The sequence below is a fragment of the Protobothrops mucrosquamatus genome, unplaced genomic scaffold (assembly GCF_001527695.2).
Source record: "Protobothrops mucrosquamatus isolate PMUCROS unplaced genomic scaffold, P.Mucros_1.0 scaffold1681, whole genome shotgun sequence".
In the NCBI taxonomy this organism is placed as follows: Eukaryota; Metazoa; Chordata; class Lepidosauria; order Squamata; family Viperidae; genus Protobothrops; species Protobothrops mucrosquamatus.
In genome coordinates, this window is record NW_015387837.1 from 114,747 (window position 1) to 139,338 (window position 24,592).

At 36.9% G+C, this 24,592-nt stretch overlaps 1 pseudogene; it reads left to right on the forward strand.

Annotated features, from left to right (window-relative positions):
• Window positions 1-13,061: 13,061 nt before the first annotated feature.
• The window catches only part of LOC107293650, a 24,460-nt pseudogene continuing 12,929 nt past the window's right edge, over window positions 13,062-24,592 (forward strand).

The window sequence follows — 24,592 nt, forward strand, 5'->3', positions numbered from 1 at the left end:
ATATACCGCCCTATCTCCCTTGCGGGACTCAGGGCGGTGAACAGGCGATACTAAAAACCACGATAATAAATAAATAGTTTCTGTTTTAAAATCGAATTAAATAACAGGCCTGTTCTAAAAACACACCCATACAAAAAAAAATGACTGATGCATCATCCCCACAGTCACGTGATTTACATTCAGATCTTGACAACTGATTCACATTTATGACGGTTGCAGTGTGATCCCCTTTTGCAACCTTCGGACAAGCAAAGTCAATGGGGGAAGCTTAACTGTTATAATTTAAGAACTGCAGTGATTCATTTAACAAATGTGGCGAGAAAAGTCGTAAAATGGGGCAAAACTCATTTAACAAATTTCTCACTTAGCAACATAAATTTTGGGTTCAATTGTGGTCGTAAGTTGAGGATTACCTGTATATGCAGTGTCATCATTATTAACCTTTACACTGGATAATGTTATAAAGTGTTTTTGCTTAGCCTGCAGCCCAAAATATATCTGTGACTGAGATCTCATTGACCTGGCTGAGTTGAGTTCTCAGTAAGCATAGGACTGTGTTATAAGAAATATAAGAACCTTTCAAAAATAGACTTTTTAAGAGCATACTTAGTGCTTGCAATTGAAATACCTGCCTACAGGGCTTGTAATTTTCAATATTTCTGCTTACACAGGTTTTTCTCAAAAGTATTTCACAGCTTTCTCACACCAGTTTTCTCAAAACATTGACTTCCTATAGATGATTAATAATTCTAAAAATTATTTTATCAGAATCAAATAAAATATGTATTAAATTGTGCGATCAAATGGTCATTAATGCGAGCCTAATAATTTGCAGCCATGAGGCCTTTCTGAACTGAAATGCTGTCCTCTCATCCTTGAGTTGGAAAAAGCTCTCTCAGCATGAATTTGATATCTCCATTGCTAGACAATTTGCAGATAATATTTCACTGCAAACCTCTGGTTTCCTTCAAGTTAAAGGCTGACACAGTCTTTTATACAATATATACATCCTGAGGCTAAACTTGATACAGGAAAAAATGTCATTTCAGTACTGCTTCAGCTAAGGACTTAAGGCTGTCTAGTTACGTGGGGCCAATATGAAAATGTCATGAGAACATAGCTGAAAAAAGATGTTTCCAGTGAATTGTTTATGCCATGATTATGTGCAAGTGGAGAAAGACCCTCCAATTCTTTCTGAAACTTGTTTCTCAAGGTTATCACATTGTGCTAGTAACATTTCCAAGATCTTGTCTGGTAAAAAAAACTTCAGTCTTTGTTCTCCAACCAGGATTTAAAGTAAGTTGCATGCTGAAACATACCTGGGATAGTGTAAGCAGAAGACCAAAAGTAAAATGTGATGCATTATTTCATATAAGTTTACATACTTATTAAGATTAATTCATATCTTCATTTCCCAAGAAACCCAGGCAAGGATTTTTTAAAACATATTAAAAGTTAATATCTGGAAAGCTTTTCTGTAATAAAGCAATTTTCAATAACTGGAACACTTTCTATTTCCTATTGTGCTGTTATATTGTACGCAAAATAATTTTCAAATTGAATCAAATTACTAGTGCTTAGTAAGCATTAGACACTTGGTCAATTGAAAGACAGAAATAGTTTTTTTCCTTCATCCCCATCTCCTATTACATCAGGAAGGACATAAACACAACAACAGCAGTAACAACAACAACAAATAGGAAAATGAATGAAAACCACAGAGACTTTGATTGCCAGATACTATTTCTATGATTCTTGTTCTTGCCTATTTTATCTCACATATTCATAGCTGCTATATATGGTTTGCAAAAATCCAAATGACCACATGATGGCACTAAACAAGTACAGATTTATTGTATCTCTTTGCTAGACCCAGTTCATGGATATATGTACAGTAATCCTGGGCTACATTGTCTGATGGCGCCATCTCCTGCTAAGAAGCTTTGCCTTTTTAGAATGATTCAAAAGGAGAGATGGCAGTTGGTTTTAGTGTCCTAGGCCAGTGTCTACTCAACCATAGCCTGAAGCCAGCACAGCTCTTTGTTATTAACTAGTAATTGTTTGGATTTTTGCAGCTTTGCTGTGATAGCCCTACTGAAGTATTTGTGGAGATGCAGTAAGCTTTGAACACTAAACTTAGTTCTCTTGGGTATTTTGCTGCTCATGTTAGTCTTCTTGGCTGGATGTGATAGGACTCCTAGGATTAGCCTGAGGCATTATCCTGGAGTTGAGATTGTGGCTGGGCCCAAATCCCATTCTGGCAAAACCAGGATAATTTTCCTCAACAATAAATGAACAAGTATAATACTTTTGACTGAGTTCTCTTTATCTAATTTTAGGACTTGTACGGAATAACATTTTAAGTCATATTTATGTAGAAATACTGAAAATTCAAAAGGGTTCACATATTTTAAGTATCACTATACATACATACAAAATGTGCACACCATCCACTTTTGAAACTGTAGGCAGTTAACAATAAAAAGAATAAACACTATAGAATGAGCAAATCCTAATCCGAAATTTAAAAAAAATCCACACCAATGCCATAAATAAAAACATCTATTAGAAAATCTTCAAAAAGCATCCTATAACCAGCATGATTTTCCAAACTGTCTGCAGAACAATTTGGTCTTAATGACTGTGAGCAAGGCCAGCAGATTGGGGTCCACACAAATTCCAGGTAGTCAGCTGTTCCACAGTGTGGAAGCTGCCACTGAAGATGGCCTTCAGCCATCTTCAGTGGCAGCTTCCACATTGTGGAGCAGCTGTCCATCCCCTTCATCCCATGATCCTCAACATCTCCTCTCTGGGTGAAAGCACAGGATGGAATAATTGATTTCTTGACTGATTGTGGAAAAGTTGGTCCTGAAGCCATGTAGGCCTTTACAGGTTAATATTGCCATTTAAATTTGATCTGGAAACCTAATGATACCTAATATTGCTACCATAGCATTGTAGTTATACTGGTAAACCTACTCACCCCCATTAGCAACTAAGCTGATGCATATTGGACTAGTTTCAATTCTCATTGTCTTCAAAAGCAGAGTGCATTGTAATAGCCTAATTGCATGCTGAAGACATTATCAATTACTGGCATAAGCATATCTAAGGCAGAAAAACTTACAGCTGCCACACCAATTATTCCATCAGGACACTAAGCATAGTATCCTCCTTTCTTCAGTATGCAGCCATTTGTCTTGGTTGGTAACCCAACCCTAATCCTGATTTCTCCATTAGACATGTCCCAGATGAGTGTGCATAGGATTGCAACCTAAATGAACTTGTTTGAAAAACATTTGTGGCAATTGTTATTACACAATGTAGTCTTCATGAGATAATTGTTTCTGCTCCTGCTTTCTCTATTCAATGAATACTAAGCCAAAGAAACCAATAAGTTATGGATTTGTTTATTATAAATGCCATGCCTTTCATCTTTTTTGATAACAGCTGTAAATGGAAATATTTTAAATCATTTCTGTATTTTATCCACTTTCTAAGTCATGAAGATGCTTGTTGATCTTTATAATTTTTTGAAGGGAGTTATATTGTTTCCCCATTCAATTCATTTACAGTGGTAACCTGAGCGTCTGAGCACTGGAAAACAATAATAATATAAAACTTCTGAAAGTTAAGAAACCTTATTAATACCAGTTCCCACTTTTCATTGTGGTTTGGAAATATCATTTTTCCATCTGCAAAATTATATGATCTCTCCAGGACAGGAATTTGTTTCTTGATCAGGGGTTCCCAACCCCCGTTCCATGGACCAGCACTGGTCCGCAGCATGCCAGAAACCAGGCTGCACAAACAAACAAAGACCCATCCACGGGATGCAGGCAGCACACAAACCATGCCCTCTCCAGTCCACGGAAAAACCTCTCACCATGGAACCATCCCTGGAGCCCAAAAGTTGGGGGCCACTGCTCTAGATTACTATGGAGCAGCAATCCTATATATATTTGCTGGAGAATACACAGCTCATTGAATACAGACAATTTTTTAATAAATAGTAAATGGCTGTGTCTATAGTCTGGGGAATCTTAAAGGTGAATTATAAAATCAGAAAAAGTTATAGATCTGATTTAGAATTTTGAAATAAAGTGAGTGGGAAACATAAATAATATCACTATTTTCAGTACAAATTATGCTTAGATTTTCACTGTATAATGCCAAGCCCTCTGTATCAGCAAATAAGACAGTGCTTTCTAGTGATTCTCAATCCAATAAAAGTGGCACATGTAGAAAATTGTAATTTTGGGCTTAAAAATAAAAATGCCTTTTAAGATTTATTCTTTCAAATTAATTTTTAAAAATAAAATTAAGGATTTTTTGTAATTAGCCATGATTAGAAGAGTAAGATACAGTATTCTAAATAGTCTGTCAGATTCGAAGAAGACACACTATTATGCAATTCATCATTAGACATAGAGGTAGCTCTGCAGTCCCAGTCTGGCAGTACAGAGTCTAATACAATGGGGGCACTGGAAATCCAAATTCTTGTAGTAGTTGTGGGTGTTATTCTGTGATGCTGCTCATAGTTTTCTATCAGTTTTTGGGGGAGCCTGGTGGACACTTCATGGTGCAGGGCTCACCAATGTGTTCTGTTTGGAGCTGCAGCTTCTAGATAAGATAAGATAACCTTTATTGTCATTTTTTTACTGTGGGCACAACGGCACACATCAAAAATGAAATTTAGTTGCCCGCTCTCAAAGTGAAACACATACATGACACACCTAAATATACTATGTACAACATATGTATAGACCCACACCGCTACATATACATAGCAAATAAATATTAAGCACTGTCCATCTTGAATATATAACGGAAGGAGGAAGCTTGAGAGTTCACGAGGTTAACGCTGTATGGAATGAAACTATGGCTGAATCTGGATGTTCTGCTACGGATACCATGAAGTTCGCTTGGCTGGATGTTAAAGTGGCAAATGGGTTATTTTTAAACTGTCTATGACTATGTAATGCTTGCATGGTCAGCCTGGAGATATCTTCCCAGACTCCATGTCATGGTTCTGATGCTAAGACCAATTAAATCAGAATTCCGAGGCTAGAAGTTTCCTCAAAGAACATGTTAATTGGTTACAAAATATCAGCAAGGTCAAAAGTGAAACCAAGTCTGAAATTCCCTCCAAAGAGTTACCCTATTATAAAGTCAAACTTCCCACCCCAGTGCTATGCATTCGGCTACGTTCTTCAGTAGAATAATTTGGCAGGCTTTCTAACAAAACGCCCAACCCTCTAAGCCAGACATGTCCAAAGTCCGGCCCGCGGGCCATTTGCGGCCCGTGGCCCGGTTTAATCCGGCCCTCGAACAGCCCTCCCTGCTCTATATAAATGCGGCCCTCCCACGGCCCTCCGGCAAGTCCCATGAGAGAGAGAGACAGAGACAGAGGCACTTGCACTTGCACTTCTGTCTCTCTCTCTCTCTCACTCTCTCTCTCACGGGACTTGCCCCCTCGCAGGGCTCCTCATTGGCCCTGCGCCCCAGCTGCAAGCCACCATCTGCCCTGTGGTTATAACTGTCCCGGCAGTTGGGACCCGCCCCTCCCGGAAGTCAACCAATCCTTGGCGGTTCTCCGTCCGGCCGCGGCTTTCCCCGGCCGGCTCCAGCAGTTCCGGCTGATTGCTGGCATGTGGCTGTTTCTCCCTGGCAGCCTCCGCCCCCCCAGCCCTGTCAGTGAGCGCCCGGCAGGGCGCAGCGTCGCCAGGCCTCCCCCCCTTGCACGAGGCTTCTGGCGTTCCCCCTCGTGCCTGGCTACAGCGGCTCGGGGTTTCCCGTCCCGGGCACGCCAGGCAGCGCTGCAGGGAACGGAAGGGAGGGGGGGAGGGAGCTCCGCAGGCCGGGGTGACGCCGGGAACGAGCTGGGCAGCTACGGCGGGGGCGGGAACAAGCTGCTCGGCTGCGGCGACGGCAACGGGCTGGGTGGCTGCGGCGGCAGCGGCGGCGGCAGCAGTCGGCTGGCGGTCCCCCAACCCTCACCCGTGAGTGGCAAGCCCCTGTGGGGCTTGACAAAGAGAAGAGAAAGAGAGGAGAGAGGGAAACAGAAAAAGTGGAAAGAGAAAGAGGAAAGAGAAAGAGGGGAAAGAGAGAAAGTTAGAGGAAAGAGAGGAAGAGAAGAGAAAGAGGAAAAAAAGAAAAAGAGGAAAGAGAAAAAGAGGAAAGAGAGAAAGAGAAGAGAAATAGAGGAAAGAGANAAAGAGAAGAAAAGAGGAGAAAGAGAGGAAAGAGAAAGTTAGAGGAAAGAGAAAGAGGAGAGGAAAGAAAGGAAAGAGGAAAGGAAGAGAAAGAAAGAGGAAAGAGAAAGAGAAGAGAGGAAAGAGAAAGAGAAGAGAGGAAAGAGAAAGAGGGGAAAGAGAGAGAAAGTTAGAGGAAAGAGAGGAAGAGAAGAGAAAGAGGAAAAAAGAAAAAGAGAAAAGAGAAAAAGAGAAAAAGAGGAAAGAGAGAAAGAGAAGAGAAATAGAGGAAAGAGAAAGAGGAAAGAGGGAAAGAGAAAGAGGAAAGAAAGAGAGAAAGAAAGGAAAGAGCGAAAGAGGAAAGAGAGGAAAGAGAAAGAGAAGAAAAGAGGAGAAAGAGAGGAAAGAGAGAAAGTTAGAGGAAAGAGAAAGAGGAGAGGAAAGAAAGGAAAGAGAGGAAAGAGTTCGGCCCTCCAGCACGTTCACTTCATCCAATCTGGCCCTCTTTGAAAAAAGTTTGGACACCCCTGCTCTAAGCTAACTGATAGAATGACCTTGGCTCCCACGGGACACAGAATTGTTTAAACTAGCAAACATACTCCGCATCCCCTCCCTTTCATGTGGCAACCTAGAACGAGAAAGATGGCTGCAGCCAGGTTCGTTGTAGAGTTGACACTCCAATGCACTATAAGAGCTGAAGATGTTACCTAGCCTGATAACAAAACATTCGGAAACTGACCCTCAAGCTTGGAGAATGAACCTTCACCCTCAACAACTGGTGAGGCATACAGTGGTCATCCATTCTGATGACATGTCCCAGCCATCTCACCTAAGTTCTTATAATCAAGCACTCAATGCTGGTGGACTTCATATGATCCAAAGCCTCCAGTTTGGAACACAGTCTTGCCAACAAATGCTGAGGATGGAGCAGAGAATGCACATGTGAAATTTCTCCAATTGATTGATGTGCCTTTGATACAGAGTCCAGCAATCATATTCCTATAGGAGAGGAGGGATAACCATAGCTCTGTACACTTTTAGCTTTATGGAGATATGGATGTTTTGTTGATTGAGCACTCTAGTATGCAGCCACTCGTGGGCCTTGCTGGTCTTGCTAATTTGAGAGTCAATTTATTTGTCCAAAGACCCATCACTCAAGATTATGCTTCCCAAGTATTTGAAGCTGTTTAGATTTTTCAATTAAGTGATGTCAATAGTCATTAGGTCTAACCAATGACATCGTAAGAAATTAAAACATGAGGCTAGTTCTGCTGGATCAAGCCAAAGTTAATCTACAATCCCTGGTTGTCTCCTCCTTTCCAGTTCTTATTGTAGTTTACTGTAGTTTTCAAACGTGAAGGCAAAATTGTAGGTAGTATTGCACATGCAAAGGTATCTATTTGTCTAAGAGCTGTACACTGTTAGCAATTTTAAAGGTCTTTCCTAATGATCCATACTATGGAATTTGCCCTTTCACAGCAGCCATGCACTAAATCAAATAAACCCATCCATTATTATGCCTATTTTTTTCTTGTTTACTTATATACAGCTTAGACTCTCTTAATCTATATGTACAGTAGTTTTTGCTCAATATGCATTACTTTATATTTAAATTGTACCCTATTTATCTTCAGTTTGAGGAGACTCTTATGGATGTCTTTACAATCATACTATTCCAAAATGTTTAGCATCATCCAAGCCTTGGCTAGCACCCTGCTTACTTGTAACTCAAGATACTTTGTAAGTAAATTCAAAAGCATTGGTCCAAAATCAATTTTTTGAACAATCCACTTCTTATAGCTATCTATTCAGAATTTTTAAACCAGTTGCAATCCATAAAAATATGGAACTTTGTCAAAGATTTTTTGAATTATAATTGTGGGCAGCAAGATGTTATCATACAGAACATAGTGTTGCTTAATGTTTAAATGATCATTGCACTTCTATCAATGATTAGTCAGCATGAGAAGAGGAATTAGATCTATTGATTTTGTTGTTTACAATGTTAACTTTAAAACTGAGTACTATATTTTAAGTACTGGTTTAAACTCCTTTTACAGTTTAGGTTTTCAAACTATGTGTACTATTAAGAGCTTCAAACACCTATTGCCTTGTTCCTAAAAAGCTTAATATAAAAATAAGAAACTGACATGCACTGGAATAATGTTTCTGTTTTAAAGAAAATAGTTTATTGCCATGATGAAAATGAAGTGCTGCTTAACATATAGATATATTCTGGAGGCATAAAATGTAACTTTATGTTTTATTCTCTGGTATATCACTCAAAACTCAGGATATTTTTTCCACGGGGTGGGGAGGGAAGGCATTATGTTATAGAAGGCTACCCCATCTATTACATACCAGCTAACCAATATAATAAAGCTAAATCAAGTGTTATTGCTGTCAAGGAGTTTCACATTTGGAAAGAATAAAAACACAAGTCATTATAGTTTATTCTAGCTGGATTGAGTAAATGGCTACTTTATGTGTACTCACGGTTATGTATGCATTTGTATTTCTAATTAAAAGTTAAATAATTTACAAATGTTTCATAAATATTTTTCTTCTAAATGGCCATATATATGCTACACACAGTCGTGCTTCATATGGCCTACAAAAAGTTAGAGAATAACTGAATAACAATAAACAGGAAAGAAAATTCTAACATTATAATGCTATGTAATATTTATCTGGATTTCTGCTACCCAGATAAAATAAACTTATATACAAACACAAAAATACCAAAGCAAAACAAAATAAATAGTGAGTGTTCATTTCCAACCCTATTATTTTTTTATGTATCTGAATAAATATTACTGTCTTGGTTTTCAGCTCTATAGTATAGTCCTCAAAACACATAAAATGGAAAAAGACATGTCACACATTAAGGAAACAATGTTTTTCAACATTCACAAAATAGTTTGTATTATGTTAATCAGAAGTAAGGGATCATGAGAAAGGCTATATTTTGGGTATCTGAATAGTGGCTATATCTATATTCTGAATACTTTGACATTTTGTAAGTATTTTTGATTGACAGCATAAAAATGTCTTTGTTTTCATTATAATTAATGGAAATTTCAACTTAACCAAAAGTGATGTTAACACCTGAGATTATTTTAACTTACTAGAATCGATGTTTCTGAACTGTAAAGATGATGCGTAATATAGTGATATAAAGAATTAGTTAATTTGAGAATTATTTAAATATTGTCCCAAAGGTGCTTTGCTTCTGAACTAAAGAAGTAAAATATCTTCAAGTAAAAACAAAGTCCAGGTGCCTTTTGAAAAAGCACCTTGGGATAACCATGACCTGGATGACTGAGATTTAAAATATTCCATCCATTTGTCATAAAAGTACTCTTCTTTTAAATGAGTCTATCCTTTGTAATTCAGTTTTCTCCTTTCCCATTTGATTTTCATTGAAGCCAAACAAATTAAGAAATACCACATGGACAAGCACTTAATGGTGAAGAATTTAAATAGTCTATTTAATATTCATACAAGTATATCACAGGTAAATGAGTTTTAACTAAGAGACATAGCCATTAAAGAGAGTTTCACTACTGAACTATATGTAATAAAAAGCAAGCAATTGTACCCTCCAGGAATTGCAGCAAGTAAGTTGCTTGCATCCCATTATATGGATTCTACACCACTTTGATTCACATGACATGATGAATGTTACCTTAAATTATTCAAGCTGTTTAATAGGGATATATATCCACCATTATTTTACTCTCTGTCTCATACAACCTTTTAACTAGTCACTGGCTTTTCTAACCACAGCCTTGGAAAAGGTATGACTAAGGCTGTTCTGTTTTGCATGTACACACTGAGATCTTACAAAGAAGAAAATTGGGCTCTACATATTTTAGCAAATTTGAAATGGATAATAAAGAGAGTTCAAATAAGTAGTTTACTTTTGCTTTATTTATTACAGCAAAGCTTTTGTGGTTTGGGCCAGAATGTTAAATATTGAGTGCATATAAAATTTGAATTTAGTTTTCATTAGAAATGGACCCTTTGGAGCTCAGTTCCAGGAACAGACTGTTCCACAGCTTGATAACATTTACAGTCAGGAAATTCTTCCTTATTTGCAATTGGATCTTTCCCTGTACAGCTTTCATATTTTTGTTTTACCCTTGGGCACTATGCAGAACCTTCTGTGACATTTAATGTTTAATGAAGCAAGAGGAAGAGGAGGAAAAGGCAGCACGGTTAATTTTAAATTTAGGACCTCTTAACTTCTGAGAATTAACAGCCAGACACTTAAAAAAAACAATTGCTATAGTTGTATGCTCCCCCACTTGGCCAGTCAAACATTTTGGTCTATTAAAGAAACAATCATAAACACTCCACAGTAGTCTATGTTGTAGAATTCAAGGAAATAAGAATTTGGTTCCACATGCAGTAAAGAATAATGGATGTCTGAATTATGAGATAAGACACAGAATATACACACACACACACACACAGGTTGCCATGGTTCAATGTGCTAGAGTTTAAACAGAGTTACCCTAAACTAGACTTAAATAATGTAAATAATACTGTCAATTCATGTGATCTTTATCAATTATTTTTAAAAGGCTCAGCTGCAAAAAATCAGTATGGTTTAGTACTTAAGATTGGATTTTGAAGAAACTTAGAACAGAAAGACTGTTGATACCTTTGACATTTATGAATATTGATATGGAAGAAGTCTACACCAATAATACCAGCCAGCAAAACAAATAAATAGATCATCAAAGAAATCGACTCAAGAGTTCTCATTGGATGCACAGATTTATTTTTCACATTTCTGTACTGCTGATCTCCCTCAAAGATTATACTTTAAACACTTATATGAAGACCTAGCTTTCTTGACACGTTTGTAATGCCAGGAAAGGTGGAAGAAAAGAGGACAACCAGCAGCATGAATTCAGCTGTACTACCATTGGAAAGCTTGAAGGACCAATATGGTGACAGATCCTCATGGGAAAAATCTACAGTATTTAGTTGCTAAGAGTTGGCATTTATTTGAGAGCATAATCAATGTTTAATGGTAGACTAGCAGTAAGGAGACCCAGATTCAAGACTTAAGGACACTGTACTAAGAATAGGCTAAGAAAGATGTGCTTGCAGGGTTAAATACATACAGAATAGCAGAGAAAAGGGACACTATTTGAATAATAATCTTTATGGAAATATTTATGTAATAGGGAAAGTAACAGGTGCACTCTCAAAAACCTGAGGTTATCTTTAAAATTATCAAAACCAAGCAAACAATAAAGCTATAAATTCACCATGGCATTTGTCTAACACAAATGCTCAGGTTCACTGAAAAAAGGGATGGAAAAGAACATCTATGAAAATCATTTAAAAAAAAAAAAGATTTGCTTTTTCTCCACAAATGAATCAAGCACCAAATAGGGTTCCAAACCATGTTAAAGGCTGCTTCAGATATAAACTTAATTTAGTATTATGTTGTGGTTTCTGGAGCAGCACAACATCGTCTACACAGATTATAAGTAGTACTCGACTTATGACCATAATTAAGCCCAAAATGTCTATTGTTGAGCAAGACAAGTTGTTAGGTGAGTTTTGCCCCATTTTATGACCTTTCTTGCCAAAATTGCTAAGTGAATTATTGTAGTTAAGTTAGTAACAAAGCTATTAAGTGATTCTAGCTTCATCATTGCCTTTGCTTGTCAGAAGGTTGAAAAAGATGATCACATGACTCCATCATAAATACATGACCATGGTGATAATGCAGTACTCATGTAAAAAATGGTCATAAGTCACGTTTTTCAGTACCTTTATAATTTCAAATGGTCACTAAACAAATGGTTGTAAGTTGAGGACTATGTGTATTTTATTAAAATCATTTATGTTTCACCATCACAAGTGGGAAGTTCATAAAGAGGTATTTCCACATATTTGATTATCTTCCTTAAGCACGCTAACTTGTGTATAGAAAAGTTTGGTTGTGTGGCACATGAACATTGAAACAGTACTTTAAAAACTGTAGTTACAACTTATTTCAAAGCTTCCATCTTCCTGTGATATAATCACAAAAGCGCTTCTATTTTATCAGCATTCTAAAATTGAATTGAACGTCTGCTAACAGAATCCCTAATATTTGGAAAGATAATTTAACAGTGTATGTAAAATATTCCTAAAGAGCCATGAGGAGGAAACCATCTATATTAAGGAAATGACACAGAGCTCGCTGTTACACACTGATGCCCAAGAAAGTTGTACGGGAATAGGCAGGATCATGTTGCACAAAAATGTTTCCCAAAGCTAATCACTACCTCGCCTTTCCCGCAAGAACACCCCCGCCCCCCCTTCAAATCCCTCTAGACCCTCTACCTTCTGTTGACGGTTATAAACTGCCTCCTCTTGTTTTGAAGGTGCGCGTGGTTCTTTCCTATTGGCCACTCTCTTGACCCCTCCCTTCTCGTCACTCGAGTACAGTACACTGTGGAGACCGAAAGATAAGCTGACGGGACGAGAGATGGTTGGTGTACTACGTTTCCCAAGAAGCTTTGCGCAGGCTAAGCTCTGTGATTGCTGCTGCTTACTGCTCCTCCTCCTCCTATGTAAAGGAAAGCGCTTGCTGGTGAAGCGCGCGCCTGCTCTCCTTTCGCAGTGTGTGTGTGTGTATGTGTGTGTGTGGGCTGGCGCCGGGAAAGGAGTGAGGGCGGCGGCGGCGGCTGGAGGAGGTGAGCGCATCCACCCGCTCGCCTGACAGGTCCCATTCCCGGCAGAGTGGGGGTTCGGGACAGGGAAGGCATCCCCCCAGTGGTGCCAGCGGACATCCCGTACTCCTGGCTGCCCAAAGGCGGCGGCGCGGGGCACGGGCCCCCCAGGGGCCCCGCCGAACGGCTTCTGCAGCATGAGCAGCAGTGGAATCGTCCGGAGGATTGCAGCGGAGAGGGAGAGGGATCGGGCGGCGCGGCTCTTGCTGGCAGCGGTGACTCTTGGCTGCCTTTGGTGTGCGATAGAGGCCCAGGTGAGAGGAGTCGCCCGTTGGGGAAGTTCGGAAAAAGACCTCGGGATCTGGAGTGTTCTTGGGGTGTCAGACCTTTTAGGAGTTTCCTGCTGGAGTTGAGATCAAGAGAGTTGCGAGAGAAAGTGGAACCATCTTCGACTCACTCGCTGAAACCTCCTGGAAATCTCTCTTTGGGGGGGGGGGTGTTCTTTGCTCTAGGTTAGCCGGTGTTTAAAGCTGATTTGTAATTAAGCCAAGAGAATGTCAACTAGGATTATAATGTATCCTGTAAGGAAAGAAGTAGAGAGAGGGAGAATGAAGGACCTTTATATTAAAAGGGGGAAGCTCTGCTGTATTTCTGTGTCAATGAAGTGCAAAGTTTGCTCAATAGAGGAAGGAAACCTTTGCGTGCTTAATATTTATTATCCTTTTAAAGTTCATTATGTCATGGAAAAAGTCAGTTTAAATGTCAACGGACTGAAGAGCTATGTGGTAAGAGCGGCCCCATCTTTCTGGCTATTTGATCCAGTTCCCTCTTTGGGGAAACAGGTGCTTCTAAGAAAGCTGGGTCTCCAAGACAGTCAGATATAAAATGAAAGATGCTTGCGTAAAATGAAGGATGCTTGATTAAAAAGACAGATTTTTACATAAATCCCCTGGCATTGCTCAAACTATTGAGAATGTTATTGAGAAACTTATTTTTAACCATGCTTTCCTATTAGAAATACTTTTGGGGGGGCTCTCTTGAAATGTAGTATATGAATTCACAAAATGGGTACAAGTATGAATAGTATTGCACAGAGTCTGTTAATTGTCTAGAGACAATCTCCCTCATGAATGTACCTGGGTGACATGCAGATTTGTAAACACAGTTTTTATAATAGCTGCTTAAAATAACAGCATTGTGTGAAGTGCGCTTAAACTTGCCTTCAGTTTTGTTGTATAGAATACGCCAAATCTTTCACGAAACTGTCTTCAGAAGCATATGCAGCTTACTTGAAAAGCTGATAAGCCAGTAAATATCTTTATGATAAATCATGCTAAACACAGTGAGGTTTTTTTTCTCCTCCAGAACATAAGAGTTGTGGTGGACCACACAAAGGCCTATCTAGTCTACCATTCCTTTGTCACAATTCAATCTGCGTATCGGTAGGAAGACCACAAGCAAAACTTGAGCGCAGTGTTCTCTGTTTTATTCAGCAATAGTAGCCTTCTTCATTAATATGTCTCTTTTTTAAAAACAGTTCAAATTAATTACTACAAGCACATCTTGCAGAGGCAAATATAATAGTTAGATCAGCGGTTCTCAACCTATGGGTCGCGACCCCATTTGGGGTCGATCAACCATTTCACGGGGGTCGCCAAGCAAGGCTGTCCGCCATTTTTCCCCCCTTTTCTGGTGGGTGCCTTACCTCCCTTGGGCTGGGCCAGCTGGTGGTCGGCCTGCTCCGTCTCTGCCACTTGCCAGCTACGCCTCGGCCGGCGCAGGGGGCAGAACCACGCATGCACGGCGCTCCCGGGCAGGGAAAGTCCTCAACGTACGACCTGTTGGGTAGTCCTCGACTTACGACCAGTTTAGTCCTCGACTTACGACCGGTTTAGTCCTCGACTTACGACCGGTTTAGTCCTCGACTTACAACCGGTTGGGGTCGCGGCATTAAAAAGGTTGAGAACCACTGAGTTAGATGCTGTGAAGAGATATTATCTTTTTATCTATTTGAGTCTAGTCAGTGCATAATTGGAAGTGTATCATTTTTTTCCTTGTAAAAAGGCTAAGTTTTCTTGCTTTGAAGGAATATGTGGTTATTTCTTATTGGTTGTTCATTAAAGCACTTTAGGGTTTTAGTTCAATATGCGCATATACTAAATAGAGATGGAAATATTCTGGGGACTTCTACCAAATTCATACTTGCCAATGTTACACAGAGCTAAAGAGAATTAAAGTTGTTAGGCCAGCATTTCTCAAACTTTTTGCCATCATGAAATGTTTGGAAAATATAATTAAAGATTAAACAAAGTGGGTGAGTCCTGGGTCCCCATAATTAAATGTTGCCATCTTGTGGGACCTAGGAAGTGTTCCCTCTCTGTTGTGGCCCCTACCCTCTAAATAGTATTTATTTATGATTTCATCATTTCAAAACAAGATAGGTGGCAAATAAATTTAATTAATAAAAAATAATTTTTATATGTCACAGCAACACCTCTAAGCAAAACCATGCTCATCATTCTTGAAATCCCATTTTCAGTGATTCCTCATTGTATTTCCTGCTTACATTTGCAAAAACTTCATCTCATGTAGCACAGAGGATGAAAACTTACAATCAGTAACTGCGCTTAAGATCTGTTCAGTATTGCCAGCTGTATGAATGTTAACATTCACATTATGACTTGGATTATGACTTCTCAAAGAACCAGTTTTCAGCCACTGATCCATTCCCATGAACCAGTTGGCTATGGGCATAGGTAAGAAGGCAAGTCTGAGACAACAAGTCTTTAGCTTACTGTCAACATATCAAAGGGGAAGAGATGAGAACTGGGGCAATGAGTGGGCTTTGACCTGGGCCAGCAGATGGACCTCTGCAGACAGTTGCAGGTATAGTGACCACCGAAAATCATTTAAGTACTGCTGTAAAATTTACAGATTAGAGATGAAACTAGGCTTGGAAGATCTACTTTTCTCTTTACTTATTTCCCTAATATTTACCCAACAGGATCTAAAGCAAAGCACACACCTTTATTTGAGAATTTGAAATAATAACTGTATAACCCTTTTCCATACAATACACTGTCCCTCAAAGCTATCTTTGTGTAACATGTCAGAGGTCATTTTGTTGCTAGGTAAAAGGAGTTATTTTCCTATTGCAAATTAATGAGACATCAAACAGTAGATCCACATTTGCCTTCTTGTCAGTGCTGTAGATATTCAGTCTATCACTATTCATTCAGTCTTATCAGGCAAAATGGTGGCTACAACTAGGCAACACATCCAAAATGACTTCAGTCACATAGATGTGACCACTATTTTGATCTTTTTGACACTGATGGATGCCCCTGTCTCAGCCATGAATACCTGAGTACAGTTTCCACTTAAGCTTTAGCATTTAAATTTTCCATTTGAGTAGCATACTTTGTCAACAGAAATGTCCCCTTCCCAACTCAATAATCGTGTGATAACTGGAGATTGTTGAAGTATTTCCATACATGATAGAAATACTTTTTGTCTACTTACCTACTGATATCTAATAAGTGCTTTATTCTTTTAATGTTTGGGTACAAGAACAGGACAAATATTTCAAATATTTTAACATAATACTGCTTATTTGAAATTTAGCTACATTTTGAATTCATTTCTTATAGTTAAACATTGTATAAAATATTACTCTACATACTACTAAAACTCTCATTGTTGTGATCTTTAACTGAATGAAAGAGTATCATAGGGCAACAATTTTTAAACCAAACTACCTCAAATGGGCTAATTTACAAAATGTGTCCAAAATCCAGTACCCCTGATTCCCAGTGGAATTAAATTTGGAAATTATGGCTGCTTCAGTGCTATTGGCTGTTGCTGGGGTGATGCAATGGTCACACGTTATTTATTTTCAGCGTTGTGTGACAGTTTCCCAGCCAATCCCTCACTCCCTTCCCCATCCAGCAGCAGTGACCCATTTACCTGCTGGGAAGGGAAGGGAAGGGGATTTTCAATGCTCCCTCCCAGATTCCCACTAGGGAACTCAATGGAAAAAGTGGCAGGAAGTTGGAAGTCTCTCCTGCACTCACTGCTTTTTTGCCTGCCCTTGGTCATTCGGTTTCTCTAAGTAAGGAAATATCTTTGAAACGATGACCCAACATGGCATGGGTTGTCTAGTGCTAATTAGTTATTGTGGTTTAGTACTGTGAATGGTTTACACAGGTAAAAAGAGATTTCATTTGATTTGTTGTTATAATGAAGATAAGACCAATTGTGAAACATTTTCTTTTTATTTAAATATAAAGAGACCAAATGATGTATTTTCCCTTTTTTAGTTCTAGATTTTATAACATAACTGGATCAGTTAAAATAATTAAATTCTTATCTAAATTCCTCTTGCTTCTTACTATATTTAATCATTTCTTCTTGCAACCTAAATCTCCAGTATAAATATATTTTTTTGCTGGTATTTGTTTTTCGTAGGTAACAGGATTACTTGATGACTGCTTATGTGACATAGAAAGCATAGATGACTTCAACAATTTTAAGATCTTTCCCAAAATACAGAAACTTCAAGAACGAGACTACTTCAGGTATTACAAGGTAAAGTAAAAATGGCATATTATTATAAAGCTGATTGAAACCTAGCTTTAATTCTCCAAAGAAAGGAATGAAAAAATAAAGAATAAGATGTGAAGAAATAAGTCATTTTTTAAAATATTTTTAAAAAGAGATCCAGGTAGTGGGGGGGAAGAGAGGACTAGGACTATGCAAAGCATTTGATAGTGCCTCTCCTTAGGCAGCAGCTGCATCCCCCTTGGAGGTCTTTCCTGGTTCTCTGGGTGTGCATGAACAGATGACCCTTTGGGGCAGCCAACAAAGTACTATAAAGTGGCTGTGTATAAATGTGCCCAAAGAGATAGGCAGGGAAAGCCTTCAAAGCAGCTGCATGAAGCTTGTGAACAAATGTAGCTGCCTAACACATTCTGGTAGTTTACTTCATTTGTGGCAATAAAAATCCATTGCGGATGGGATGGATAATATTTGGAAACATTACATTCAAGGCAAGATGTTTTGAAAAGTTGCTTAAATGTAACTACTAACTAGTCTGAAACCTTTTAACTAGTAAAAAGAAATATACTGTTTTTCTTAGTGAATTAATGAAATACACAAAGTATAACGGAAGGACTGATGGGAAATAATTAGCAGTTTTTTGCTGGAGATTATAACGGACTGACGGGAAATAATAAGTAGCAGTATTTTGCTGGAGATTATAACGGTCAAATTTTAAATGGATGTGATAATGCATTCATACCTATGTTACTAGATTTTTGGCATGGGCTATATTTCCTCTGTTTCAAATGAACTCTCAGAAAATCTTCTAATTATTTCCAATGAGCTTTTCCCTTTTTGTTCAACTTGTTTAGTCTCATAATTTTAAAGGCAAACATATGAATGACATTTACAAATTGTTATTCAAGGTTAATCTGAAAAGACCATGTCCATTCTGGGCTGATGATGGCCATTGCTCTATCAGAGATTGCCATGTAGAACCTTGTCCTGAGGTAAGTTTCAAAACAAAGGAGAAAACTGAAACAATACTATATTAACTCTTCTAGTCCTTGGTGTTCTCTGAGTTTTGTTTGCTTGTAGATGTTGGATTGCAGTTAGGTAATATCGTTGGTGACAGTGAGTATTATATTTTCTCACAGTTCATATAAAGCAGTTTGTCCTGATGTTATTGGTTTTCTCCTTGGATTAGAATATTGCTTTCTGCTTGATTATTTGTCTGAGTGTTGGCTGCTGGAAGGAATGTGTTCTGGTCTTTTTTTAATTAATTGATTGATTTCTCACCTTTATTATTGTTTATTTATTTGGGAAATTTATATGGATGCCTTCACGCTCACATAGTTATTTTTAACTAAAGGTGGCAAACCTATCTAATATTCCTTCCTCCTCCTGTTTTCCTCACAACGACAATCCTGCCAGATGAGTTGGGCTGAGGAGAGGCTTGCATGCCTAAGGTGGGACTAGAACTGACAGTCTTCTGGTTTTTAGGCCAGGACCTTAACCACTAGACCAAACCATCTCTCTATGTGATTAACCTCTTTTTGTTTCCTTCTTAGTTTTTTATTGTCTCTTTTGAATTGTATATAAAAATGGTTTATTTTTATTGCTATTTAATCAAGGAACTGTCAAGTGAAAAGTACACCCCTACCAATATTGGCAGGGCAAGCTACTATAGATATATATACACATTCACTACCACTGGTGATGATAGCTAGGTGAGTAATGAAACATCTACAAGCAAGCAACCTAGCTCAGAGAGTACCAAGAACTCCACAGTTCAACCCTGAGCTACATATATTCTCTTCTATTGGATTGACTATTCTACTGACAACATATTTATTGTGACTGTGAGGATTTTATGTATGTGGATGTCAGTGACAGAATGATGATTTAAATCCGCATTCTCTTGCATAAATGCTGTGTAGACTTTGGCTATGGTATAGGTATTCCTGATTTAAATGTTAATTGGATTTATCATGTTTTTCTTAAGCATTTTATAGGGAAATCCCTTTGCCTTTGGTTGAATTTGACTCCCTTGAAATAGGCATGCAGACATCAAAACCTGTCAGATCGTAAATGAAAGTTTCTTAAGAGTCAATTTATTTGTCTGTGGAATTAATGCACAACTAGTCTTCCTGACTGGCTCCAATTCTGAATTTTCTTTAGTTCATTTATTTGGGGGTTGAAAATTGCTTGGAAAAAAGTAAAGATAAATGCTTACATTACTTGTATTTATTTTAGAGTAAAGTTCCAGTTGGAATTAAAGCTGAAAGTGCTAACAAAGTAAGTGATTTCTTTCAAAATAATCTAATACCCTCTCTTACATATGGCAAATAGTAAATGTATAAAACCGAGAATTTGCTATCCACTCATGCCGCCACTCAATTCTGATGTAACCTTGTGCTATGTTACTCAGTGGCAAAACCAATGCCAGCATTCTTCTTGCTGTTTGTATATTGCTTTTCTCTTCTAGTAGTTATAGCTGGCAGTAGTATATTTCATTATATTTCCTTGTCATAGAAACAGAGTTGATATTTCTCCTCCCTCCACCCGCACCTGCCTCTCTTTTTCTGTTTTCAAAGGTAACAAGAGACTAAATAGAACTATTCTAAATAGAACAGGATAGGATAGGAAACTGGTTAAAATTGATATAAATTTTAGCTTAAAAATAACTTAAGGAATTGTCTAGGGAAATATGTAAGCACTGGAATAATTATATTATTCTATTGTTATGTTAGTCTCTTGAAGTAAACATTGCAAACAGTTTTGCAGTGCGTTAAAAGCTCAGAGAACTCCTTCTATAATCTTCATATTTTTTAAAAAAATACATTCAGGTCTGGGACTTATGGGACTAAGGATTTATGATAATTCTTTAGTACAGCGAGGGATTTGGGGGAACACATGCAGCAGAAAGTTCAGGATTTGTAAGAGATGATAGTAATGTATTGAAAAATTAAGTACTATTTTGAAGCCAGTGATACTTTAGATAAATAACTGGCAAGTATTTATCTAAAAATATTGGTATTGGAGATATAAAGATTACATATTCTGTCTTTCAGTATTCAAAGATAGCAAATCATACCAAAGAACGTGAAGACTGTGAACAGGCTAACAAACTGGGTGCAATTAATAGTACCTTAAGGTAATTATGCTTTCAGTGTTAGTGGAAGACATAATTCTTATTTAATGATTCTCTGTATTTTCTATTCCTTATGTTCTGAGGAAACAAAATAGTTTCATATTTGATGTACCTTTTGCTTGAAACATTTGTGTCAGTTCAATTGAAATTATACATCAGATGAATACATGCATCAGAAACCTGATAAATTCTACAAAATAACTGCCTCTTAATTTCTTAAAACTATTCTAGTGCAATATATAATGAATCTCACTTTGACTCATCACCTCCTTATTACTTTTGGTCAGATGGTTCTAGTATTAGATGTAAACTTTCTTAATTTTAATGAGTTCAGAAAAAAACTATAGAACAACAATAACGAGGAATCAGTTATATATTGCAACAGATGTAGCATAAATATGTAATCTAATTCTGCTGCATCTGTACAGTAACTATGCAACTCTAATGGTTATTGTAAATAGTTAAAGTGGTTGCTGGCTCTGTTACTACATGGAAAATAATATACCGGTAGGTGTTTATGCTATTCTTATTCTCTTGTCTTGATCTATGTATTTAATTTTAATCATTTGTGTCTTTATGAGCTTCTGTAAAAGCTTGTTTGGACTATAACAGATATTTTTTCAGGTTCATCCTAATAATCCTAAGTAATCTCTGATTTCTATGGAGGTTGACAGTTATATAAAAATAAATGCATTTAGTTCATAGCTAATATTTTTTCTATCTCTCTTTCACATAGTAACCAAAGTAAAGAAGCTTTCATTGACTGGGCCAGATATGATGATTCCCAGGACCATTTTTGTGAATTGGATGGTAAAATTTGAGTCATATATTCTTCACTGTATAACTAAATAAACAAAATTAGAATTAATATCTATGTACTTTAAAAACTGAACGTGTTAAATGCTCTTAAAATAGTTTTATTTGTAATAATCCTCCAAATATAAATAAACCTTTGGGCTTACCGTCTCTTATTACTTTCTTGGCTAATGTTAAGTATAACATTAATTGCAAACTCTACTAATCCAGTATGTTAATCTAACAGGAATCTGGTTGGCAAAATAATTAAGAGAATGGAAAGCTAGACTAGAAATTATATTCTAAGTGGTCATCAATGATTCTTGATAAAATTAATGGGCTGCTATAAGATACAATCAGAGATGCATATTCTTCAACATTTTAATTAAGGTTTGGAATCCTTACAAAATTTGCACATGTGGCTACAAAAAGCAAGTGTAATTTCAAATTGCATCAACAGAATTTTTTCTGTTATTTCCAAATCAAGGAATCAATAGTTCCATTTTTTTCTGTGCTTTGATGATATGCTATTTTCATATCCAGTTTTGGACATTATACTTTAAGAAATATTCTGACAAATAAAGACACTTTGTCCTCCAAAGAGAGATGAAAAGAAGTGGCAATATTCTGACTTGCAGAAAAGATTGACAAGACATATGATAGGATTCTTTCAAGTACATGAAAAGATGTCACATAGATGTATACTATGTTGCTATGTGGCTAAATTGCTTTTATATGTGCTTATTTTCAACATACGGTTATGTTGAATGAACATAAAAATCAAATTGGGTCTTTAAGACTCAGAGAAAAACAAACACTTTTAATAATTATTGGTAATTATTATTGGTATAATAATTATTATTATTCTAGTAGTAGTAGCAGTACCTCATTACTTTTTTAACATTTTACAATAAATGTTACAACAGACTTTCTGTTGTATGTATTTATTTATTTAAATTCCATTGCTGTCTAACTCTAAACCAGCTCTGGGCAGCTTATAATGTAATAACACAATATAGAAGAAAACCAGATGAGAACTAGTCGTTCAGTACAAAAACATAGACATGTACAGGTAGTTCTCAACTTACAACAGTTCATGTAGTGACCATTCAAAGCTACAACAGCATTGAAAAAAAGTGACTTATGACCATTTTTCACACTTAACAACCATTGCAGCATCCCCATGGTCATGTGATCAACATTCAGATGCTTGGCAACTGACTCATATTTAAGATGGGTGCAGTGTCTTGAAGGTCATGTGATCATCTTTTGTGACCTGACAAAGTTAATGGGGCAGCCAGATTCGCATAACAACTATATTCCTAACTTGACAACTAAATCAATTCATTTAGCAAGTATGGCAAGAGAGTTCATAAAATGGAGCAAAACCTACTTAACAAATGTCTCATTTGGCAACAGAAATTTAGGGATCAATTGTAGTCATAAGTCAAGGACTACCTGTATTTCGTTCAATTGTAATAAAAATACAAAATAAAATATAAATATGCCATATTTAAAAATAGTTACATATTTACATTTAATGTCCATTTTATTTACAATACTCACATTTAAAATGTAAAAATATAAATGCACAATGTTGTTAATTTCTTCATAAATGCTTTTATATGGTATTGCTGTAATTTGATCTTTTACATCAAGATAGCTCCTTATACTGAAGGTGTCAGCAAGTTGCATGTTCCAATTCATAATTAAGCAGTTTGGTTTTTCTTTGTTATTAGATGAGAGATCACCTGATGCTCAATATGTGGATTTGCTGTTGAATCCAGAACGATACACTGGATACAAAGGGACCTCCGCATGGAGAGTATGGAACAGTATCTATGAAGAAAATTGCTTTAAGTAAGTGAAAATAGAGGACAAAATTATTTTATATTGAAATTTAAAATTCCTTAAATTACCAAAACATAAACTACCATATTTTTCTCATTAGGCCACGATCTGTATATCGTCCATTAAATCCACTGGCATCAATCAAGGGTGAGTCATTAAATCCTTTGCAATTGTAATATAATAATTCTGAATATTGGTTATTAAATAAAACATTATTGTAGTTTGTTGCACAATCAGCCAGGTGTTTAGACTGGATTTTGCATTTTTATCCAGCTACCAAATCCTTCCCAAGGATTTGAAGGCAGATGTTGTTTGATGGGTATTAGAGATATTGTCACTAACATTTTTATTATTATCCAGGCTTTTTTAATGTATATTTGTTCAACTCAACTTGGCAAATATACATTCATCAGTTAATGAAGGACATTGAGACCTAGCTATATATGATAGCTGTGCATAATCAGCAATTACATCTGAAAGCACAGTTCTGCAAACAATAATTCCGATTTGAATGGGAAGGCACTTCCTCATAAGAAATCACTTCCACTTTTCAGTTAAATAATAAGTATCAGAAATAATGCAACTTGTCTGATTTAGTAAAAAAAAAAACTGCATCCAATCACCTGTTCTCAGTTTATGTTGTTTAATTAGAGATTTTTATTCTGGGAGGTGTAAAACACATTCTTTTAAAGTAACCTATAACTTTTAACAAAAAGCAAGAAGAAGTAACACATTTTTAAAAATTGAGATCCTTTGCAATCTTGTGCCAGTATTCTCCTATTTTGTTATGGGTGGCAAATATATCACTATTTGAATCTTTAACTCCTGAGAAAAACAGTAATGGAGTTAATTACAATCAGAAAGTTATGACTTTTTAAATTGACACATACAGTATATTTTTGATACTTAGTAAAGATGGAATAAATTATAATACTTATCTTTTATAACTTTTTTTCAGGAGAGGATGATGGTAAGTTTTTGTGACATAATATTCTTTCACTGTATTATTTAAGATTCTGGAAAAAATGTAATGAATGGGAAATCCCCCAGGATTATAACTTTACAATATCACCATACTATACCTAATGAATAAATTTCAGTGAGAGATATAAAGTAGGGAAGAAAAAGAAAAAAGTTGCATAACAAAGGTTTATTGGTTATATTGGGATACAGATGTTATCTAGGACTAGTAATCCCTTTCTCATGATTAATAGATGCTGCTAATAATTGATATACATAAAAAATTGCCATGTATACTGTAATTCTCTAGGGATCTTTATTGAATTCGTGAAGTCCAGCAAAGTAGATTAGAATGAAGTTTACGTTTCCTGATGTTCAGTTACATTCCAGGGATCTTTATAGAAATTCAACTACTA